We start from the raw sequence: 22,157 nt of genomic DNA, 5'->3' as shown, positions 1-22,157 counted from the left end.
TAAGTGAATTAGTTTTAATTTGGCTTTTTGATAAAAATGAGGGTGATTTTAGTAGAATAGTTATGTTTCAATAGAATCTATAATACACAGCTATAAATATTAGACTCTAGTTCAGTTAATTGTCTGTAAAACTTTATTTTTCACCTATAAACTAGACTGGATCCCGAATTTTTCCAGTTTCTGAAATATTTTGGCTACAATCCCCTAACTTCCGTGGAAATGGAAGAAAAATTAACAGTGGTGAACTGTAACAGTGGAGAACTGTAACCCATCCCACTATTCTTATGACATTGTTTCTGTAAATGCTGACTCTGACTAATTTGCAGTTTCTGGATAAACAGCATATTTGTATAAGAATCCTAGGAACTAATTTCAGAAGAGACAGACTTCGACCTTTAGTCATCCCAATTCCAGATTTGCTGACCTTCAAACATAGAACCAGGATGACACACACTAGATCATCACTTGACCAGTTTGAAGTGGACTGTACTGGTAAAATGGGAGATGAGAGAGCCCAAGGTCACTCTTTCTCTGCCACTGTGGTGCGCGCGGTTGCCTCTTTTTCGCCATGTCTTCTCACAAGACTTTCAGGATTCGGAGGTTCCTGGCCGAGAAACAACGGCAGGATCGGCCCATTCCCCAATCGATTGGGATGAAAACTGGTAATAAAATCAGGTACAACTCCAAGAGAAAACATTGGAGAAGAGCCAAACTGGGTCAACAGGGAATCGCACATGAAACGGCATCTTACCATATCACTGAAACGATGGCTGCTATCTAAAAAGGTGGGTGTGTTTTACTAGGAAATTATTGGAAGAATGATTTTATTTTAATATGTTTCTGCATTAGTAGGTTGGATCAGTAATAAATATATGAGACCTTTAAAAAAATAGAGCCTAAGAAATATTACCCATTTTTATTCTTAGCTGATAAATTCATGGTACCAAGCATTGTTAGGTACTTTAAACAGTTTATCTCTAATCTTTATAACTACCCAACCACTTAGGTATTATTGTCATTCCAGAGATAAGCAAACAATCAGTGAGATTAAATAACTTGCCCAAGGGCACTGAGTATGGAGGTGATAGAGGCCTTTCATAGAGGTTATCCAAGGTAGGTAGGAGGAAACTGGGACTAAAGACCATTTCCCAAGGCATTTCAAAAGTGGTGACTGGCAGTATCCCCAGTCCACAGTAGGTGCACCGTAAATATTTATTGAGTGGATGAATGAAGGAAGGGATTAATGATGGCTGTATAAGTCAGTGTGTACCCACAGGTTCACAAGGAGGCTGAAAGCAATTGGACAAAAGGAAAACCGGGACCTGAGTGAACGGGGCTCTCTCACACAGTCTGGAAATGACTGATTTTAGATTCCTTAAATGCCCCATTATGACCAAGGCTGAAACCAAATCAGTCTGCAGCCTTAGGAGCTTCACTGGGTACCTTGGCCCTTCCCATAATTGGTCCTCACACCAGCCCCCAACACAGCACCCACCCTCACACATCCATCCTCCCAGGCACCCAAAGCTCTCAGCCTCATAGTTTTCCATGCTCCTAAAACAATCCCACCCAATCCCTGCTTCAGAAACTTCCCATTAACTCCATTTTATTGCACTCTATTAAGTGTAGGGGGGAAATCTAATAAGAGGAATTCATAACTGATATATGAATGGCTGCATTTCAGTTATCAGAGCTTCGGAATTTTTGTTCCACTAGGAGGAAAACCAGTCAAGTCAGTTAGGCCCTACCCTGTTAGAGTTTATTGTAGAGCTAAGAAATTTGTCACATAAGAAGCCATTACAGACCAATTAAGTGCTGAAATAGCTCTGTGTAGGCTGAGGGCTTACCCAGAGTCACAGGATCCCTAAGTTGACCAGGCCCTGGGAGGTTGCCTCCTTGGGCAGGAAGTCAATCTTCTTAGTCATGGTGCCCCTGCCTGCTTCCTAGAGCCCTGGCTGGACAGCAGCCTGCATCTCCCATGCTGATTTCATCCCCAGTTTCATGATAACCCACTTGATCTCTTTCATAAACTTAGATTTCAGGTAAGGTTTTGTTTGAAGAGATGGTTCTCTGGCTATGATAGATTTGCAAACCACTATCTGATCCAAGCCATTGATTTTACAGAAAAGGGAATCTGGAGAGATGTTACTTGCTTGAGGCACTCAAGTTAGTGGCAGCTAAGACTGGAGCCCAGGTCATTTTAAAAAATAAACATATTACTGAAATGTAACATACATACAAAAAAACATAGCTCAATAAATGCTCAAAGATAACACACCTGCATTCCCCAGCTCAAGAACTAGGTCACTACCAGAACCCCAGAAGCCCCCTATGCTCCCTCCCCATCACCACCTCCAGGTAACCAGAATCTTGACTTAGTTTGTATGGTCTGAACTTTATATCAGTGGAATTGCACACACGTATTCTATTGGTTTTAGCTTTATTTGCTAAACATTTTGCTCACACGATTTGTCCATGTTGCCTCTTACAGCTGTGGTTCCTTCATTATCATTGTTCTATAGTATTCCATTTTACCAATATACCACAATTTATTTAATCCATGTTAATGGAACATTGAATTGTTCCCACTTTGGAGTTATCACAAGTAATGCTGCTGGGAATATTCTTGTACATATCTTAATGCCACAAACAGGCATTTTTGCAGCATCTATGCCAAGGAGTGGAATTGTTGGATCATAGCACATGCATACATTCAGTAAACATTGCCAAACAGTTTTTCAAAGTGATTATATCAATTTTTACTCTCACATGAGAGTTCCTATTATTCAAAGTCTTGCCAATACTTGGTCTTTTTTCTTTTTAGCCACTCTGGCTAACATACACATATAGTAGTATCTGATTGTGGCTTTAATTTGGATTTCCTAGATGATTAAGGGGATCGAGAAGCTTTTCATTGCTTATTGGCCATTTGGATATTTTCTTTTATGAGCACCATAAGATGTATAATTGTGTCTTCATGTTAAGCTATTTTTGGTTTGCTTGGTTTTGGTCTTTCCTTTCTCCACAGTGACTTCTGTGGATCTATACATACAGGAACAAAACCATCTCCTGAATTAGGGGTCTGGAGCCAGACGGCCTTGGTTATGTTCCAGTTCAAGCAGCGACTAGCTGTCATTTTGGGCTGGTTCATCCCTCTCCATGCCTCAGCTATGCCATCTATAAAATGAGGGTGAGGATAATAGGACTTTATTCTGTAAGCTTGAATGAGTGAATGCATGCACACGTCTAGAACAATGCTTGGCACGTGATAAGTGCTTAATATGTTGGGATTTTTACTGTTATACTAGCATTTTGTACCTAAAAGCACCCAAAACTCCCGAGAAAGAGGAGAGAGGACACAGAGCAAGACTGAGAAGAAATCTCACAATTTGTTGTTAGTTTATCAGCACTTACATAGCAACCTCATATATCTCACAACTATAAAGAGGTATTTTCCTTGTATGGGGGAACCAAAGAAGAGGTGAAACTGGTGTTTGAATAGAGTAGCTGGGGCCAATTAATCTCAGTTGGAAAGAAACAAAAGAGAAGCTGTCCATGAGGCACACATGGACCACACATCCAGGCATCACCCACACAGGCTGCAGAGAGGAACACTGAGCCACACAGCCAAGGAGACCCCCACCTAATTGAGCACCATCCTCTTGCCTCATGAGAAGCTCACCACCAAAGGAGACATGAAGTGAGGAGGAAGTACTTCATTCTGGAAGCACTCACCCTTGTTCACCCAAGCTTTCACCTTTGTTCTGGTCAGTCGGGTCTCTGCAGTCTAGTGTCAGCCAGCCTGGCTTCTCAGAGACAAAAATCCACCTGACCACTGAGCCTCAAGTCTCGGCTCCCTTGGCCAGGGGACTGCAGGCAGCTCCAGGCAGCAGGCCAGAAGGTCAGCCCAGGTCGTGGGAGCCCTCACTCTGTAGAACTTGAGCTGCACACCAGGGTGCCCTGTCTGAACGCTGTGTGATGTGGCCACACCAGATGCTGAGGGCATGGTGACTTTCCTAAGAACCCCTCCATTGGACTGAGAGAGCAGGTTATCTGGCCAGACACGAAGAGGTCAAGGAGGTCTTGATTTCTTCTGGTAAACAGGCCTGCGTCATTGAAATGATGCAAACAGCTGGTCTGCGCTATGAGACCAGGTCTAACATGAGACCAGAATGAGTCACAGAGATCCAAGTCCCTTATTTTACAGATAAGGAAGCCAAGGCTTAGAGAGGTTAGCAGACAAAGGATGGGCTTTGGAGCAAGGCCCACCTGGTAATTACTGATTCCTCCTTTTACTATAACTTGCTGCTTCAAGTGTCTCCAATCCCCATAGCTAATAAAAATTTTCTCTCTCATATAAATAATAGGTGTTTTTCTCATTCCTACTGTCTCCACTTAGATTTAAGCCCTAAAACCCTAACTTAGACTATAGGTCATCACTTCCTACCTCTTTCCCTCCAACCTCTTCTACTCCAACCCATCGAGCACAGCACTGACAGACTCATTTTCTAAAATGACACTTTCATTCTGTCCCCTGCTCAGAAATTATCACTGGTTCCCTACTTCCTCTAAGACCACTTTCAACCTCTTCAGCCTTCACTGAAGGTCCTCTACAGTGAGCTCTCAAGTAACCTTTCTCCCTCCCCTCCGGCCATGTGATCTGCTATGTCCCCCCAAACTCTCCTGCCCGTCGCTGCTTCTCTACAGAGCACGCCACCAGAAACCCCTCTTTCCTCCTTTTCGTTTGATCCCTACCCATCCTCCATGTCTATTAGCATATTTCCCTTGCTGTAGCCATAAGCTTTTATTTCCCATATTACATCAAATACTGGTGTCTTGTCTGCACCTTTTCATGTGAGTGGACACATGCCGTGCGTGGTTCCCACCCACACTCTAAGCTTCTTCAGAGCGTCAATATTCTTCTCTGTAGTCAACACAGTGCACAGCACAACCCCTATATAATGCAGGTGCTAACGACATATGTTGACTGACTAACACACAAGAGAAGCCAACAATATGGACAGCCTTCATAACAAGCTCCCTCCAGTGAAGCACATATGTGCTTGGCACCGGGAACACGAAGATTACAGAATATCACCTCCACCTTTCATGGGCTGCTGGTGGACCTGGGCGTGAACACAAGCAATGACTGCAGCGATATAGGTTCTGTTACAAAAGTGCCTAAGGGCCTTTGGAAGTACTGAGAATAACGCTCCAATTCTGTCAAAAGAAGTCGAGAAAAGCCTCATGGAAGAGGTAGTGTGAGTTCTGAAGTGATCAAGCAGGGGGGATGTGGAGAACAGGGCTGAGAGAGAAGCGGGTGTCTCAGGCAGGAGGAAGCTCGTGGGCACAGGCATGAGGGTGGCAGCCGAGATCGTGTGTGAGGAGAGCACTGGGAAGACCTGAATAACTGCAGAGGGTGAAGGCTGATGGGTGAGGCTTAATGAGGCTGAAAATGTCGTGGAGACACAGAGGATTATTATAGGGGATTATTATAGAGGGGCCTTCTTTCGGGGAGAGACAGGGCAGATGTGTTCTAGCATTTCAGGTGGAGGTAGAAGATCTAGTTCTGTTCCTTCTTCCCTATGTTGTCTGGCCTTGAGCAAGCTTATAAATTGCTCTGGTCCTCAGTGCCCGATCTTTAAGATGGATACAGGCATCCCTTGCTTTCCAAAAGTTCACCTTACATCATTTTGTTTTTACAGAAGACCTTCTTTAGATTGCTAATGGCTTCTTTTGTAAAAGGGAAAATCCTTTTTTTGATTTCTTACAGTTAACAAAAAACAGATACTAATAATCTTCACTTTACCCCATTTCAGCTTACTAAAGGTTTCACAGGCAGGCTCTACTTTCAGGCAGGGGGAAGAGGGGAACTATTTTTTCTTTCTTTTTTTTTTTCTTGGTTTTTTTTTGTTGTTGTTTTCTCTTTCTTCTTTCTTTCTTTCTTTCTTTCTTTTTCTTTCTTTCTTCTTTCAATTGATTTGAGAGAGAGAGAAAGAGAAACATCAATTTGTTGTTCCACTTACTTATGCATTCATTGGTTGATTCTTTGTATGTGCCCTGACCAGGGATCAAACCTGCAAACCTTATTATCAGGACAGCACTCTAACTAACTGAGCTACCCAGCCACAGCTGGGGTTTTTTGCAGGGCATGGACCAGGGTGAGAGGGGGAGAGCCTGTCATTTTATCCTGTTTCCCACTACCCACTTGGGTGACTTTGAAAGAATTCACCTGTGCCTTAGGAAAACCACGTCTGAAGAAGCGACCCATCACCCTGCCAGGTTTCCTAGGTCGTCAGAATGCTGGATCTTCAGCTCCAGTGTAAGGCATTTGAAACCATGCCTCTGACGGCTCCCAACAAGGAAGAAGCCTGTTCCCATTGACCACTGGGTCTCCTTAGGGATCTGAGAACTTAGTAGTTAAACTGCAAGGTCACTGAGCAGTGACAGAGCACATCAACAGGGCATTGGGTAGTTTACCTGGAGGATGACCTTCCATTTGGATGGGATAGTCACAGATGTGGATGTTCACCTTTCCCATGCCCAGAGCCAGCCTCTTCTGCTACAGGCATCCAAACCCACCCTGGCCATTACATTTAGGCTTGAGGTAAAGGGTTAGAAATTCTGTTTTCAAAGAGATTTTTTTCTCAAGCTGTGTCAGAGCTGCTCACCACACCCCCAGACCACCATAAGATTTACATTGAGATAGTGTACCTTCCATAAGTACATTGTACACTGTTTAGCTCTTTATTCTGTTGAACATTGATCAGCTCTTCATCATCATCAGGTGTCATCGTGAGGCCAGTGGGCTTTTCAGGCCAGAAAGGGCTTAGAGGGGAAAGGTTGGAGGCCCTAAATGAGGGAAAGTGGATGTGAGTGCGGGGAAAGGGTTCCTAAGCTAACTCCGCACCGGCAGATCCTTTCTCACACCAGCTCTCTAAACCTGAAGACCTGAGCTCCTCGAGCTCCACACCCACGTCACTGATTCTTTAGAGCAAGCAGGCCAAACCCAAATCCAGACTCTGGCTCAGAACAGACTAGAAGAACAACCTTCACTGCCCCCCATCTTTGTCCCCCAAGGGGAATCAGAGACAGGGATCTTTTGGTTCTTATGCTTGAAAACAGTTCATAATTACATGAAGCATAAATGGTTTAAGCACTAATTAAAAGACACAATCACACTGGATAAAAAGAAAAAGCAAGCCCAACTATAAGAACCCACTTTAAACATAAAATCATGGAGAGTTAAAAGCAGAAGGATGGAGGAAATACTCGATGCAAACACGCATCCACAGAAAAGGGAGTAGCTATAACAGCAAAGTAAATTTCAGAAAAAAGACTGTTAGCAGCATTCAAAAGGGACATTTCGTAATGATTGAACGGGCCAATCCAGCAAGAAGACATAACAACTAATGAGCATTACATCATTACTTTATCAGGATTCAAATGTATTAATTGCCATCATTTCTGTTTTGGTGGTACCGAGGAGAAACTCCTAGGGTCTGCACACCAACTCCCCTGCTGGTAGTGCCCTCCCCCTTTTTATTTCACTAGTGTTATTTAAGCTTCAGCTCTCAGTCTGGACACCTCTGCCTGTTAACTTTTTCCGCTGCCCCTTCAGTGGACCCGGGGTCCCTCCCATTGCGCAGTGACCCGACCCCATCACAGCACTCAACAGAATCTGATAAACGCATCTTTGCTTCTCCATCTCTCTCCTTTAAGGCCAAGGACTGCGTTGTTCATATCTGAACTCGGAACACTCAGTACTGGATGCATCATAGATATTTACTTGATGAGTGAAGAAGAACTGAAGTCCTCAGAAGTTCAAGCCTCTTAACTCTCACTGACTCCCAGAACAGAAGCAGGTTTTATTCAAATAGGAGAAACACTGAGCATGCAGTCAGAAGAATCTGCCCTGCTCTACTTACGAGACCTGAGATCTTTGATAAGCCACTTAACCACACAGGGCCTCAGTTTCCTCACCTGCCATGTGGTAAAAAGAATATTGGCTCTGCAGAGCAGTCATTTTTTTAAGTGGCAGTGTTGAAATGTGTTGGCAAATGTTAGTTAACGTTACAAGCAGTAGCTACTGTTACGGAGTGCCGGGACTGAGGCAGGAAAGGTAGGTAAAATGCTGAAGTCCACCTATCACAGATGGCAGGAAGGGGCCCCCAGCTCTATCTAACGAGTGTACCTGCTCCCTACCTCATTCTTCCACTTCAGAGGTGTCAGCTTTTTGGCTTTTCACTGGCTGCACCCAGCACCTTTCCTTCTTGTGAAGTGGGCTAGTGGAGCCCTACAGACCAAGGAGCTAATCTACATCACATGACACATGACAACAGACACACCCTGTATGGACTAGAAGCCTGCAACTCTGATGATTCACTGCATGGGGAATTCCTCACAGTGTCAGGGGTAAGGCCTTGGGTGTTCCATGGAGGAGACGCCAGTACATCTGTTCCTGAATTCCTGCTGGCTGTGGGGTTTCCCTCCAAGCCACCAAATGGAACACTGCAGCACAAAGGGGATTAACACCATCTCGCTCCTTCTGAGTCAGCCTTCCAACTGCAGCATTTTGGGGTTCGGCCCAGAGCTACTGAATAGAAATTTACATCTTCAGTGAGTCACAGGCAGTGAAATTTGGGAAGCACTGGTTGTTTGCTTGCTCCGTCATCATTTCTTTGAGTAATGGCATCCAACTTTTTTTGACCACAAACTACTACCTCCAATCAGATGTTTCTTCAGTTGTAACTTCTACACATGTACTACTGCACTCATATATTATGTACATTATAAAACTTAAACAAAAATAGAAAACAAAAAGAATGTGCTAAAAAATAACTAGAAAGCAAAGTTGTAATATCTGCTTCCTGCACCTAAAGTAATCCTTTGGTAGCCAAGAAGACATGAGGTGAGCCCTGCCTTTCCCAAAAGCTGGATTAAAAGGAGAGTTCTCAGTGCAGAGTTCTGGGGTCGTGGAATTGGTGATCTCCTGTGATTTTTCAGAAACCTCTCCCTCCTCTGTACTCCCACCCATCTGGCTCCCAAGATCATCTCCTTACACTGCTGACCCCCCATCCCTACCCTCACCCCTCCACTTTTGTTCTTAATCTTCCCCTTCATATCATCAGTGGCCCCAGGAATTTTTGTGGCTGAAAGTTTCTAGTCCCATTTAAATTGGCATCTTCTGTATTTCATTTATTAAAGGAACAAAAAGAAAACATAAATGAAAAGTGGAGGGGTGGGAGTGAATTTGGAAGGTAGATTTCTTTATGTTAAAGCAAATAGCATTCTTTCTCATATCTAGATAATTAAACAGTCCAAGAAGTCACTCAAGACAAGGTGACAGTCAAGCTACACGGTTTTTAAATGGCTTCTGGACATGCAGCGCCCCATTTGGGGGTCAGGATCTATTTCTGGAGCTCTGGTAGCAGGCAACCATGGTTCCCCTGCTTGAAGCAAAATCACCCATCTCCTCATTGGAGAACCAGAGGGTTGGGCACCAACACATGATTCCCCAGCCCCACCACTTCAAAATAACCCCAAACCCCAGTCCAGGAAATTCACCACACAAAAAAGATTCCTAAAATGTTACTAATTTAAGGTTTCTGCAAACGGGGAATAGGAAAAGTAGTCTTTCCAGAGAGCAAGCCACACATACTACCAATAAATATTTCAGTCTTCTCAGCACCTAGACCCAGAACGTCAAAGAAGCTGGGAAAGGTTTAAGGAAGCACACATCCACAAAATAAAAACTTTATAATAACATGAAATTAGGAGTCAGGCAAGGGTCCCTTCTTCCTCGGGTCTCTGACCCTCTTGGCCAATTCTGTACACAGTGCTCAGCACCTGGAATTTTGCCCCAGGGTACCACATTTAGAGGGTGTCATTTTTGTTTTTTAGGGTTTTAAAAGATTCTGCACACTTGTACCCTCAGACCTCAGCAACAACCCCCTTCATCCCTGTTCCTCACCCACCTCCTTCTCCACCAGTCAGCATGGGTACCCAAGGCAGCCTCAGGACCATATGCCCAAGATTAACATCAAAAATACCGAGGGAAGATGGGTCTGCTCTGTATCTACTGATGACCCAACTCCTATCCTCTGCCAACAATTCCAACTACTGTGGCTCAGTTTTGTGCTGCCTTCGTTCTTCCTTTTATTAAGATTCAGCTGTGCTTTGTAGCTGCCAGATACCCCATTACAATCCCACAGGTAAGAGTGTAAGAATGGAGAACCTCTTCCCCAAGTGTGTCGACCACCAAGCAGCTACATCTTGGCAAGAAAGTATAATGGGGACTCTTTTAGAAAACTCTGGGGAGGACAAGAATAAGTGTTTGGCTAAGGACCACTTTAGACGGTGCCGTCTTGGGTGAATGGGTCACTGGAGACTGCCTGGATTTCAGCAGGGCAGGCCTAGAAGACCAGTTAGCACTTGAGGCGGCTGCTGTGCCAACTACCCATCCTTGAGTCTTCCAGCCCGTTTAAACTCATATGAAAGCAGGTGGTGGCAGCAACTGCAGCGTCATGGCTGGACTGAGGTCTCCGTCAAGACAGAAATAAACAGCCACCACCTGTGGAGTACCAAGTGTTTGGATTGCTTTGAGCACAATCATCACAACCACAAGTGAGGAAACAGGCACAGAGAGATTAAGGAACTTCTCCAAGGTCACACAGCTACTAATTGGTAGAGCTGGTGTCTGAATCCAGAAAGCCTGACCCCAGAGCCAACGTAAATCGTCCCACCTCTTTTGCTTGCATTCCCAGCCTCCAGTCCAAAGACTGAGGGCAAGGAGGAACTCGAGCTTATTAAATGAATACTGGCCCTTTATAAATGAAATCAAAGATAGACAGGGTGGGTGACCAAGGCCTGGCTCGCTAAGCAGGAACAAAGCAGAGATCTCACAACTAGTCTTCCAAAGCACTCATTACCTCCACCTTCACAGCCACCCTACAGGAGCTGTGCTTGGAAGAGAATGCTGTGTTGGGGTGGAGAGGGGGAAGGCTAGGAACTAAAGAACAATGTGTTGTAACCTTTGCTCCTACTTTAACCCTAAATTTTTTATGCCCTAAAGTCCATCACTAGGATAGGGTTCTCTTGAGTTAAAGATCTCTGAGGTCAGTTAAAATGCAAACTGAGACCTAGCTGGTTTGGATCAGTGGTCAGACTGTCAGCCTACAGACGGAAGGGTGGCAGGTTCGATTATGGGTCAAGGGCACGTGTACCTCGGTTGCAGGCTCCATCCCCAGCCCAATCAAGGCATGTGCGGGAGGCAACCAAATGACATCAATGTTTCTCTCTCCTCCCCACCCCCCCCATTCTTCCTCCCTTCCACTCTCTCTAAAAAAAAAAAAAAAAAAAAATCAATAGAAAAATATCCTCCAGTGAGAATCTTTAAAAAAAAAAAGCAAACTGAGCTACTATCACATAAAGATGATGCCAATGAGGGATCTGAGGAACTGGAAGGGAGAGAGTACAGGAGAGTATCTGAGACCTAGGGACTAACCCAGGAAGAAAGGGACCAGAAGGAAACAGGCAAACAGAAACAAGCAACCTTCTCTAAGCCTTGCTTAGGACTGGACAGGGCTGAGGGAGCTCCAACGACTTCATACTCTAGAGGCAGAGGAGAGAATTAAGACCAAGGAAGTTAAAGATGAGTAATAGGGTGACTTACTGAAAGGAAGGAAAGTGAGCATTCCGAGAGAGCTTCTAGAGCTCCAAAAATTGTGTTCTGGGCAGAAAGGAGACCAAATCTGGATGCTGCCTCAGGCAAATTCTTCTGGCGGGAAAAAGGCTTGAGTTTGGTATTTTCCAGCTGTGATTTTGGTAAGAAACTGTAACCAGGTTTGCTAGAGGTCTAAGAAAAACCAGATACTGCCTCTTTATAACCATTCCATACCTTCCTTCTTCCCAGGGATGCTAAAATGGGTTTTATTTGACAACTTCAGAGACAAAAATAGACTCCTAAAGTGCTCTCTTGTCTTTTCAGAAAGTATGAAGCTATTAATTTATAAAATGAATCTAAGACCTCTCTATGGATCCTTATGTATCTTCCCGATAGACTCAAGTCTGAAATATCAGACACTGAGGATCACAAACAGAATCAGGACAGACCAGGTGTTTCCCTCCTGACTTTTCAGGGCATTATAGCTGGTGTTGCTGGGAAGGGGGGACAGGGCTGAAATGCACTCAAGTCAAAGTTACTCACTCTTCCCAATCCTCCCTACTTACTATGTTGGTTCCATTTCTAGCCTGGCCTAGGTAGAGGAGGTAGATAAGGGGAAGGAGGGTCAGATTTGAAAAGGGAAGTGCTAGGAGGCAATAAGAAAAATGGATGACAACAGGATACTGTAATCACATTTGTTAATGTCAAGATTATTGTTTTCACAAGTCTGACAGCACTTGCAGGGATAATGGGTCAGAGATGTGCCCTACTGGGAAGTCTAACTTGCTGGTAAGATAGAAGGCCTCTTCCATGTCACGTAGCCCTGGTATTCTCTCTGGCCAGGACAACTTCCCTCTTCACTGGTGGTAGAGAATCAGCGACAGACCTAAAACAGGGCTGAACAAATCTTCTAGACCAACACTCTCAACGAATGCAGAAACCCTTCGGCACAATCATTGGCAAAGTAACCCATTCCATTAAAACACGTGCATCATGAAAAGGCAAGGGCTTTGCAGTCTGACAAATGAGAATTTGAATCTTTGCTCCATCATTTTCTTGCTGATGTAAATACTTAGCTGTACCTAGTGTATGTAAATACTTCGCTGTACCTACTTCCTGGAGAGAACTCCATAAACATTGTTCCTGTCCCCTCTCTGTAACTGACCTGAAATTCACCTCTGATAAATATCTCTATTGTCCCCTCAGGCAGGCAGCACCCTGACCAGTCTAATCTCTCCTTCACAACAGTCTTTCAAATATTTGCATTCAACCTCAGGTGCATTCAGGGCCTGTCTAGTGTGGGATAAACACCCCCACTCCTCTTGGTTTCCTGACCCTTCACTAGCAGAGCCACTCTCCGCAAGTTAACTCCAGGCCCTCCTAAGGAATAGTCTGATGTAGCCGGTATCCCAATTCATTCTAGTCTAGGGGGGTGGGGGTCCACAGCTCAGGGTCCGAGTGGGGGCCCGCAACCAGGGGCCGTAAGAGCTCACACCCAGGAGGTGGCTTTCGTTTCAGGGAACCAGTGTGGCCCTCAACCCTCAGGAGGCACATTCCCCCAGCAGCTGCACAGGATATTTACACGCTGTTACACAGAACACCGTGTACACAGTCAGCGGGTTCGGTCCATCTTCCTGCCAAGCAGGAAAAGCAGCATTGGGCACTTACACTATTTACTCCCCAATCAAAGATAAAAACATTGCCCGCTCTTAAGCAATCTCCAACGTTCAGAACTTTTATTTAAAGCCTCTCGGTATCGCTTTCCTCTTCAGCGGCGCGCAAGCCCAAATCAGCCCCATCCGACCCCGGATTCGTCTAACCACCTGCCGACCTATTTCCTCTGGCGACTTCACACAGCACTGCCGCTCCCAGGGCTTCTCGAAAAAAAAAAAAAAAAAAAAAAAACGAGAAAAAAAACCCATTAGCTAGGAAAACGAAACCTGGCCGCAGGCAGGAAAAGCACGCAGCCTCCACCGGCAGCCAGCCGAAGCCAGGCGCCCGCGGCGCCCACGTGCAGAAGCCGGAGGCGCCGGGCAAGCTGCGGCGGCGACACGTGAAGGCGGTGTGCGCGGCGGGGACGCGGGGCGGGGCGTGCGCTGATCGGCTCGTGCGCTGCGCCTCCAGCCAATCCGCACGCCCTGCCGGCCGCCCGGCCCCGCCCCGCCCGGCCAGGCCCCGCCCCGCCCCGCCCCGCCCCGCCCCGCCCGGCCCTGTCCCTTCCTGCCCCCGCGGCCGGGTGGCGCGTCCCTGGCTGACCTCTCTCGCGCCGGCTAAGCTCAGCTGGCTTCCACCCCCGACATCAACCCGAGTGAGGGAGCGGCGGGCCGGCTGGATCCCGCCGCCAGGCCGCGTCCCGGGGCGATCCCTGGTACAGGGACCTGCCTGAAGGTTGGCGCGGGCGGGCCGAAGCCGGGCATCCTGGGGCGGGGCGTGAAGAGCTGGGCTGGCTCCTCCCTGCCTGGGGAGGGGGCTGCAGAGCCCTGCGCTCGGCCTCGCCCCCTCTCCTCTGGGTCCCTGAGCATCTGTGTCCCCACAACGTCTGGCTGCCGTGGATATGATACCAGAATATGCCACCCGCAAATAATGCCTCTTCGACATGAGGATTATTTTAGGCTTATTGTTTCTGAGAAACTTCAGACACAGGAGCAGCTCTGAAAACATGTTACCCTTCTGTAAGGAAAATTGACATTAAAAGGGGGGCTTGTACTGGGAATAAAGCTATTACCAATTACCAGAGACCGCTGCAACCTGGGAGACTTGTGTGCACAGCAGGGCAAACTTTGTTTACCATACATTTCCTCCTCTTACCCTCCTGTGAATTTTCTTCCTCGCCTTTGAAGGCCCAGACCCCTCTCCCTTTCCTTGGCTCAGCCTTTTGAATCTATTGTCTTTGTGGGGCTTCTTAAACATAATTAAAATTGTTTTTTTTTCTTCCTGTTAAATTTTTTTTTTTTTTTTACTGAGGATGGGAGTGTCTCAGCCAAGAGCCTAGAAGAACAGAGGAAAAATTATTTTTCCTGCCCTACAATGTATACAGCATACAACACCAAAGTGTTGACATCCAATCTGGGGGGGTTGCCTTAAAAATTTATATGTTATTTTTAAAAGTAATATACATTCATTGTGAAATGATTGGGAAATACAGAAAGAACACAATATTTCTGGTTGTGTTTCCTTCTAGACTGTATGGTCTATGCAGATTTCTTTCTTTTTTTAAACCCCAGGAAATTTGATATTAGCCCTCGCCTGTATTGAATTTACAATCTCCTCAATGTTATATATAAATCTATAAAACATATAATTGTATAATGATTAATAGATGTTAATCACAAGGAATTTTCTTTTCCTAATTAGTAATACCAGGAGTAAAGAAGATTCAAGATTTAAAACACACACACATACACAAAAAACATTGCTGGAGAAAATATAAGAAACAAATGGAAGATACAACTATGGAATAGGGGAGAAAAGGAAGAACTTTCTGGTATTGGACCAGAAAAAGATCAGTAAGAATTTATGATTTTTTAAAAATCTGTTTCCTAGCTCTGTGCATTGAAAGGCCCTAGAAACAGTGATACCCCAGAAGCAAGAAGCACACCAGAGCCCAGATCTTGGTTTCTATCAGACTCCACCAAAGGTAACCAGGGCTCCTTGGGGAAGTGGCTGGTCCGAAGACAGCCTGGAACATCTGGCTGTGGCAGAATATATGAAGAGCTCAAAAACCAGTGGGGATGTGTCAAAGGACATGGCAGCCAGTTTGAAAGGGCTCTCAGCAAGATTTGGGACAATTTGAGCATCAAAATGAATGTCAGGAATGGATTATAACACATGCAATAATAATTTTTAAAATCCCTGAATCCATACTAATACTCTTACTACCATAAATAATAATAAAATTAAAACTATTTTAAAGGGGAGGGTGGGTAGGAAAGCTCTTCTTTACAAAATAATACTAACTAATAAACGTTGAAAGAATGACAGAATTAGTAAATTGCCATTTTTTAGCCACCATAATAATGTTCCAGTCAAGAATAAAAAATGCACCCTAAAACCATTGCATAAAAGATTATTGGTAACAGTCCTGGCCGATGTGGCTCAGTTGGTTGGAGCATCGTTCCTTATACAAAAAGGTGGCAGGTTCGATTCCCAGTCAGAGCACATAACCCAGGTTACAGGTTCTGGGATGCGTGCAGAAGGCAACTGATCCATGTTTCTCTCTCACATCAATGTTCTTCTCTCTCTCTCTTAAATTTAAAATAAAAGATTATTGAGAACAGAATATTTTATTCACATGTGAGTGATCCCAAAAGATCCTCAGATAAGTTTTTAATTACAAAGGGAGAAAAATTACCTTTACAAATGACACAAACAAATAACCGGTTATTTACATCACAATTAAAGGGGCAAACTAACACTGTCCAGTGATTTTCAACTGGTATGCCACAAGAATTTTTAAACATGCAGTACCTGACTATTTAGCCAGGGGCACTAACCTCTTTTCCCTTAGACTGTCAAATAAAAAAATGACAACAGCCAACACAACAATAGCCATCCTCTATGAATGAATCAAAATTATACCTATATTTTTTGTCAGATCAGCAAAAAATACCATATATTTTTTGGTGTTCCGCAGAATTTTAGTAATTAGTTTATGTGTGCCATGAGATAAGGTTGAAAATCACTGCCCTAGTTTGTTGACATAATGGCAATAAGAAGGACACACATTATCTATGCAATTTCCAAAATGTTTTACCTGAATTTAACAAGGTAAAAATCAAGCAATTACAAATTGAGGGGCTTTCTGGGGGGGGGAAAGTGGCCTGGATCTTCAAAAATCACAATCATTAAAACAGGATTAAGACTAGCCCTGGTCAAGTAGATCAGTTGGTTAGAGCATCATCCTGATAGACCAATGTTGCCAGTTTGATCCCTGGTCAGGACACATACAAGGAGCAACCAATGAAGGCATAAGTAAGTGGAACAACAAATTGATGTTTCCTTCTCTCGCCCCCTTCTCACATCAATAATTTAAAAAAAAAAAAAAAAATGTTTAAGACCAAATAAGGCTGGTGAACTCAGATAAAAAGGCCCTAGAGATACAACACCTAAATGTGTGACACTTGATTGGATCCTAGATCCAAAAGGAAAAAAAAATCTGAAAAGGCATTACTGAGACAACAGAAGAAATTCGATTATGCTCCAGTAATTAGGTAACAGTGTTATATCCATGTTATATTTCCAACCTGCATGAGAATTATATTGTGATCATGTAAGAGAAGTTCTTGTTGTTGGAAGGAACATGCTGAAGTATTTAGGGATAAAGTGTCATGATGTCTGCAACTAATTCTCAAATGATTCAATATCAACAAAGCCAGTTAAGAAAATAACCTGATAAAATGCAACAACTAAAAAATAAATAAATAAATTTTAAAAATTCAACAATTGGTGACTCTACGTTGTATAGGTTGTCCCCTATGCCATTCTTGCCTTGACTTTTTTTTAATTTATTGATTTTAGAAAGAAAGAGGAAGGGAGGGAGAGAGGAAGAGAGAGAAAGAGAGAGAGAAACATCCATTTGTTGTTCCACTTATTTATGCATTCATTGCTTGATTCTTGTGTGTACCCTGACCAGGGACAGAACCTGAAACCTTGGTGTATCGAAACATCACTCCAAGTGACTGAGCGAGACTTGACATTTTTTAAAGTAAAGAGAGAGAGAGATGGAAAACCTCCAGGCAATAGTTCCTCATTGCCTTCACACATAAAATTACTTTCCTAACATACAGTTAATGCCCAAGGGGAAAGAAGACTGTAATTCTTTTTTTAAATTGAATTTATTGGAGTGATATTGGTTAATAAAAGTATGTAGGTTTCAGGCGTACAATTCTATAATACATCACCGGTATATTGCATTGTGTGTTCACCATTCCAAGAAGACTGTAATGCTGAATCATCAAACATACATAAGTCAAAGTTGGTATGTTTATGTAGATACACAAATAAAATACATATGAAATTAAAGGGGCAAGTCTGAATCTTTATAAAAAGAATACTGTTTCATTATCTAGGTATTCCTTAAAAGCATATTGTTTAGTTTTAAGTGTATTAGTTTTATAAAAAGTATTTTATTGTATCTAATGTTTTTGCGATGTTTTAAAATAGTCATTAGCAATATTGAATGTAGCTGTCTATCATCAGAGTGTAGCCCCTTCAGACTGTCCTATAATATTCCATTGTTGACTATACCAAGAATTAATTCATTCTTCTGTCTGTGTGCATTTGGTTGTTTAAAAGTGTTCCTACTCAGCCGGGTGTGGCTCAGTGGCTGAGCATCGACCTAGGATCCAGGAGATTACGGTTTGATTCCCGGTCAGGGCACATGCCCGGGTTGCAGGCTCCATCCCCAGTCGGGGGCATGCAGGAGGCAGCCAATCAATGACTCTCATCATTGATGGTTCTGTCTCTCTCTCTCCCTCTCCCTTCCTCTCTCTGAAGTCAATAAAGTTATATTTTTTAAAAATTAAAAAAAATAAAAATGAAAGTGTTCCTATTATTGTGATGCTGTGAACATCACCTTAGCATGAGTTTCTCTCAGTGACACATGTGGTTACAGGATATGTGAATTTCACCTTTACAAGATAATTCCAAACTGTTTCCAAGGCACTTGTACCAATTTACAGGCCCACCACAGTGTACCAGAGACCCTTCTGATCCACGTTCTCTCCAACACTTAAACTCACCAGACTTCTTCACTTCTGCCAACTAAATATTTAGGGTAAAATTGTGTCTCCCATTGTAGTCTCACCTGCACTTTCCAGATCAATGAACAGGTTAAATGTCTTTTTTTTCTTGTTATGTTACACATTGCCTCGTTTTTAAAAGGTTTTACTAGCCATTCAGCTATTTCTAACAGAAGCCAGGGAAAGAAACACAACCACAGAGAGAAAAGGACTGTCTCCTTGCTTGGTACAGTCGGTTCTTCTAGACAACATATTATGATTTTACTGTCATGCTGTATTATTGCTTACTGTTCTGCATTTCAAAATGTTTCTTTTAAAGTTTAGTAAGGTTAAGAAATCAATTTCCTGTAAAGCAGTAGTGACAGCAGGACCTTTTGCTTCATTCAAATGGCTTCCAATGAAAAGCTTTTATCTAAACCAGGATTTATACAAAACATGATTTCAGCTTTAAGTGGATTCCATTTTTTGTTCTCCATTTTTATCCGGGAAATGATGTAACGACTGCAAACACGATTCATGGTAAAGTGGATGCTAACGGACTCATGTTTATTATAAAGGGATGACATTCAAGTTTTAGATGTTCCCCACAGAACCAGGCAATTTGCAGATTCCGATTCCTTTACTGTTACTATGAGGAAGAACGTTGATGATAACATAATTCTTGTTTTGATTTTCTAATATTTCTGCTGACAGAACTGCTTTGAAACATCTTCAGTAGTTTCAAGTCCGTAGCGCAGGGCCCTAAAATTAAGTTGGATTCTTTCTTTCTGCTGTTTAAACATGAACGAGATTTTGAAACCCATTTCTCTAAAATGAAGTCATCTAGCTGTCATCAAGCCTATGGCTCAGGGCTCAGCCGGAGGTAAGGTAACCTATCATCCAGGTTTGCCTGGGATTGAGGAGGTTGCTGGGTCTCCTGGCTTCCATGCTAAAATGGGAAAATTCCAGGCAAACCAGGTTGAGCTGGTTGCCCTGTTTGGAGGCTAACTTGGTCATCTGGTGGCCGGGCTGAGTTTTTTCAGGAAGCCTTCCTAGAGCAGGTTTTTTTTCCTGCCCCCACAATCGAGCTTTCCACAGTTTAAGGAAACTGAGGAAGAGACAGAAATTTAACTGCTAATTGGGTACTACTGACATGGAAACATTGGCAACATGGAAACATACCAAATGCTTCCCTACCAGCTTGGAAAATATCCATGCTCAGTACCCATATGGAAACCACATCAAAACTTTACAAATCCCTTAGGCATGGTAATAATCAGCAACCCTTATTCTGAAAGCAGTTTCTTCTTCAAAGAAGGGTCTGTCAGGCAGTTGGCCCAGAGCATAATGAGTCTTTCTAGAAGGCTGCTTGCTGAGTTCCCACCCTTTTGACCCCCGTACAGAGACTGAACCTCAGGGAAATCTGCTGCTACTGTTGCAGTTACTCAACACCACTGCAGAGCTGCACTGAACTCATAGCCATCCCTGCTGTTGGTGCAGCCGTGAAAAAACACTCAGTGCTCAGCAGCATCTCTACATATCACCTAGAATGCAGTTAGGAGGCATTCACACTCACACTTTCTTACCCATATCCAATCCATCGACAAATCCTGCCATCTCCATCTCCTAAATATATTCAGAATCCCATCACAACCACCTGCCCTCTACCACCCTGACCTAAGCCAGAACCACCGCTCTCGATAGACCTGGTCTCCCTGCTCCGCCCTCATCACCCTACAAGCTACTCTCAGTAGGGCAGCCACATACTGTATATCTAGGTTATAATATGCAGTTCATTAATTCCATGCCTCTGCTAAAACCCACTGAGGGCTTCCCATTCCACTCTGAGTAACAGGCCAAGGCCTTACAGTGGCCTTGATCTCCATGAGCCACCCCTGCCTTTCTGAACCTTGCCCCACACTCACACTGCTCCAGTCTCACTGGCCTCCAACATTCAGAACAAGGAGGCCCCACCTCTGCAGTTACACTGCTCCCTGCTGGAGCATTTGCCTAAGATGTCACACAAGGGGAGGGGGCGGTAATGTCACAGGGCCTGCTCCTCACTCTCTTCTGTGGGGCACCTCTCAGGGACCATCCTATTGCAAAGGCCCTTGACTAGGCCCTGGCTGGGTAGCTCAGTTGGTTAGAGCATTATCCCGATATTCCAAGGTTTCAGGTTCGATCCCCAGTCAGGACACATATAAGAATAAACCAATGAATGCCTAAATAAGTAGAACAAATCAGTGTTTCTCTCTCTCACTCTCCCTTCCTCTCCTTCTCTCTATAAAAATCAATTAAAAAAATAAAGGCCCCTGCCTTCACCCCCATCTGCCTCCTATTTCTTGCTTGACTTTTCTCCTCAGCACTGGTACTCATCAAGAACATCTGTATTGTCTCACTTATTTGTTTATTGCCCATCTGTCCCCATTAAAATGTAAGCTCCATGAGGGCAGGCGTTTCTGTTTTGTTCAAGGCTGCACACTCAGCACTTCACCCACACCTGGTCTACTAGGCATTGAATGGCTGTTGGCCACATGACTGAAGGGCTTATGGAAGCAACTAAACTAACATCACAGGCCAGGGCAGGTATCACAGGCAGATGCAGCCGGCTGGCTTCTGGTGTGTTTCTTGCCTTTTCTACCAAATTTCCTCAGCTACCAAGTCTATACCCTTCACTTTCTTTGTGTTCCCAAATTGTTTATTTTGTAAATGCCCCCAAAGAAATGTGGTACTTGCAGATGGCTTGTTGTTGTGGGGCTTCCATCTTTCATCCAGATTCACTGCTTCCTCCCACAGCTGCCTGGATCAAGAAGCCCCCACAGAGAGGTTGTCACCTCCAGTGCCTGCCTGCAGAAGCCCAAAGCAGGACCACCCATATCTTGCTGGAGACCCTAACTCACACCCGGAACCCTAGCTGCAGGGAGTCTGGGAAATGCAGCTGATAGATTCCCAGCATCTGCAGTACAAGCTGTTATACTAGAATAGCATTTTTAAGACTGTGGGTTAGTCCCCAGTAGTGGCCTAGAAATCAATTTATTGGAACCAGCCCAGAATTTTTTTTAAGTGAAAGTGAGTTTATTAGTGAAGTAGTGAGACAGAAAATGGGCTACTCCACAGGCAGAGCAGCCCAGAATTTTTTTCTAATGAAATGGAATAGATTAGAGAATGTCAGTGTACTGTATAGTCTAAGTACTGCTTCATGAATATTTCTGTCCTCTCCTCAACTATTAAGTCAGACTTTCTATTTATTTTTCTCAATGTTAACACATTAAATGAATCTATATATTGCTAGTCAGAGCAGCTTACAAAATGCCAGAGTGCATCACAGAACTGGACAGCCACAATGAATAATTACAATGTACATAGTGGCTAAGCACATTAGACTTTTAAAAAACTCCCCAGTTAACTTGAATGTGTGGCGAGGAATAAGAGCCACAGGTGTCTGGTTGGTGGTTCTGTACCCAATGTTCCAGGCCAGCACCTGGCCACCGTAAGAGTCAGGTGGTCATGGTGCAAAAGGCCAGGCTTTCTCTAGAGTCCGTCTGCATCAAAATGCATCTTTCTCATGACTAGGGTCTTCTCTTTCTTTCTTCCTGCTTCGAAGCCCACACTTCCTTGAGGGCACCTCTCAAAGCCCCTGCTTACCACCCACTGACTGATGAAACCTTGCTCTGCCTGTGACTGGACTGGCCCACATCCCGCAAGCTTCCTGTTTAACTTGGGCAGTCTTGGGAAGAGCTTCCTGAATCTGATCAGTGGGGTTCAGTATGTCA

General features: G+C 44.0%; 1 protein-coding gene and 1 pseudogene across 4 annotated transcripts in view; one reads left to right on the top strand and one right to left on the bottom strand.

Annotated features, from left to right (window-relative positions):
- PFKFB3 (6-phosphofructo-2-kinase/fructose-2,6-biphosphatase 3) overlaps positions 1-22,157 on the bottom strand; it is an 80,274-nt gene that overhangs the window by 50,206 nt on the left and 7,911 nt on the right. The window lies entirely within an intron of this gene.
- LOC308562736 (large ribosomal subunit protein eL39 pseudogene) lies at positions 569-781 on the top strand (annotated as a pseudogene). The gene has a single exon. The product of its transcript is annotated as a large ribosomal subunit protein eL39 pseudogene (transcript).

This window comes from Miniopterus schreibersii (assembly GCF_964146895.1).
Source record: "Miniopterus schreibersii genome assembly, chromosome: 1".
Lineage (NCBI taxonomy): Eukaryota > Metazoa > Chordata > Mammalia > Chiroptera > Miniopteridae > Miniopterus > Miniopterus schreibersii.
This window is presented reverse-complemented; position numbering and strand designations above follow the sequence as displayed.